The sequence below is a fragment of the Citrus clementina genome, unplaced genomic scaffold, assembly GCF_000493195.1.
Source record: "Citrus clementina cultivar Clemenules unplaced genomic scaffold, Citrus_clementina_v1.0 scaffold_9, whole genome shotgun sequence".
Classification (NCBI taxonomy): Eukaryota; Viridiplantae; Streptophyta; class Magnoliopsida; order Sapindales; family Rutaceae; genus Citrus; species Citrus x clementina.
Window position 1 is genome coordinate 13,495,000 of NW_006261964.1, and position 2,665 is coordinate 13,497,664.

The window sequence follows — 2,665 nt, forward strand, 5'->3', positions numbered from 1 at the left end:
TCTAAATGAGGTTTCTCACATGGACGTTGCTTTGATTGACTGTATTCTTAGACGTCGTCCGGTTAACTTGGGCTATACCATCATCCAAACCATGTTGACCATACCTGCCTTGATTACCCGCTCCCTTCCATATGGTCACTTCATTACCCGAATCATTAAATATTTTGATGTACCGATTCAAGAACCGTCGTGTAGACCGTCAAAGGGTATCGGGGATGATGTTATTTTCGGCTTAGGATTTGAGTGGAAAAATGGCACTTGGGTCAAATTCACTGAAAACAAGTTTACCTTTCTTGCTCCAAGTGATCATCGGCCACTTAATGCTGTGGTTCCAGCCGATCAGTTACCCGTTTTCTCACTCTCATTTCGGGGGCAGCGTAGATGGCGAGATCCTCATGTGATTGCTTCAGCTCCTGGTGCCTTTGCATCTGTTTCATCAACTCCATAGCCTCCTAACTCTGAAGAGGTTACTCTTCAGCAGCTTATGGATGAGGTGCGAACACTCTCGGTGCGGCAGACTGAGTTTCAGCAGCAGCAGTTGTAGCAGCAGCTCATTCATGGACAGCGCCTTCTCTTTGAGTACTTCGGCATTCCATAACCGTATCCACCTCCATCACCACCATCCTCACCACCCCAATAGTCTCTTATGCTTGTATTTGGACACACCTACATTTCATTTACTGCATTATGTTCTTTTATTTTCAACTATATGGATGGTTATTATGCTTTTGGATTATTTATTTGTTTTGGATGATATGGATTTGTTTTGATTGTTTGTTATGAATTATATGGATTTCCTTATGCCTACGGATATGTTTTTTTAACTAATGTGCTTGTATTATGACTTTAATGATTGATAGGGGGAGCTTTTATTCCTTTTGATGATGAAGGGGGAGAATAATTTAATATGTGTTATAAAAAGTGTTATAAAAATATGCATGTATCCAGGGGGAGTATGCATGTATGCAGGGGGAGTCTTTTTAATAACTTGCATTGATTAAGGGGGAGCTTTTAATAACTAGATTAAATTTTTATAATGTGTTTTGTCATCATAAAAAAGGGGGAGATTGTTAACCTATATGGCTATAGATATTGATTTTGATGATAACAAACCACATGTATTGATTAAACAAAGATTTATGAATTGTGCTTTTTAAGAAAATGATGTTATGGAATTAAAGTGTTTTGGACTAAAATGAAAATATTTTAAAACTTTTGATATTGTTTTAAAATTTTGGATTTGGACCTATTTGAAACTATTTAAATATTTTAGGTCATTTTATAATTTCCCCTAATTTGGGTGAAATTATAATTTCATAAAGTTTTGAAATTGACAAAGCATTATTTAGAAATTCTAAAATTGGTACTATTTGAAAGCTTTCATAACATTTTGGGCCATAATACAGTTTTATAAAGCTTTGGGGTCAAACTATAAATTTGGAAAATATTTCATTGTAGCAGTTACTGTAGCGAGCGGCTAACCGGATATGATAAACGGCAATCTGAATTCTGGGCAGTAAGCTTCTGAAGCATAAACGGCTATTCGGATTTCGCAAGCGTCAATCCGGATTTCAAAAGCGGCTAACCGGATATGAAAAAGGGCATACCGAATAATTTAAAATTTAAATTTTTGCCTTAACGGTAACATAAAAGCGGCTAACCGGATTCCATAAACGGTAAGCCGGTTATGACCAAAATGTGCATAACGGCTAGTTTTTGAGCTCAAACTATATAAACTCAAATCCAATTCATTTTCAAGCTCTCCAGTAAGCATAAACAAAAAGCACACGAGATATCTTGAGCTCTCAATTTGCAAATCACAAAAACATTCAATCATCTCTTATTCTTCATTTTTGAATATCTACTCTTTGAGTGAGTTTTGTTGTAACTTTCATTTCTTCATCTTAATTGTAAGTGTTTGAGTGTGTGAGACACTTGAGTGAAGAGATTGGGAGATAATCTCTTTGCTGTAAAGGTTCATTGACACCTTAAAGTCAATTGTAAACGGTTGAAGCTTGGAAAGACTCGGATAGTGAAATCCTCAAGCTTGGATCGCTTGGAGGCGTGGACGTAGGCGGGGATTGCCGAACCACGTAAAAATTCGTGTGTTTGTTTCTCTTCTCCCGTACTCATTTGTTATTGTGCTTTTATTGAACTTATTACTTTCAATTTTATTAAGACGTTAGATTGTTTATTGTGTGGATTTGCTAGGATAATTTTTAAAATACCAATTCACTCTTGGGTTGCACACTTATATTTCACATTCTTTACCACTTCTTTCATATGAGGGTTTAGTCTTCTTTGTGGTTGACAGGTTGTTTTGGCATTTTCCTCTAAGTGTATTCGGTGTATGCAAATTAAAGGATTAATGCCTTTTATGTCTTTTAAGGTCCAACCAAATGCAGTTTTATGCCTTTTTAGTACAGATAACAACTTACCTTCTTGATCATGTGTGAGCTGGGAAGAAATTACCACCGGATATGTCTGCTACTCTCCAAGATAGACATACTTTAATTCTTTTAGTAAGGGCTTTAATTTAAGCTCTGGTGCTTCCTCTTCGTTTGGTTCTTTAGGTTATATTGTATCTTCAAAGTTTGATTGGTCATCGTCACTTGTAAGTACCTACATAGAATCAAGTGTAGAACATATGTTAGCAGTATCACAA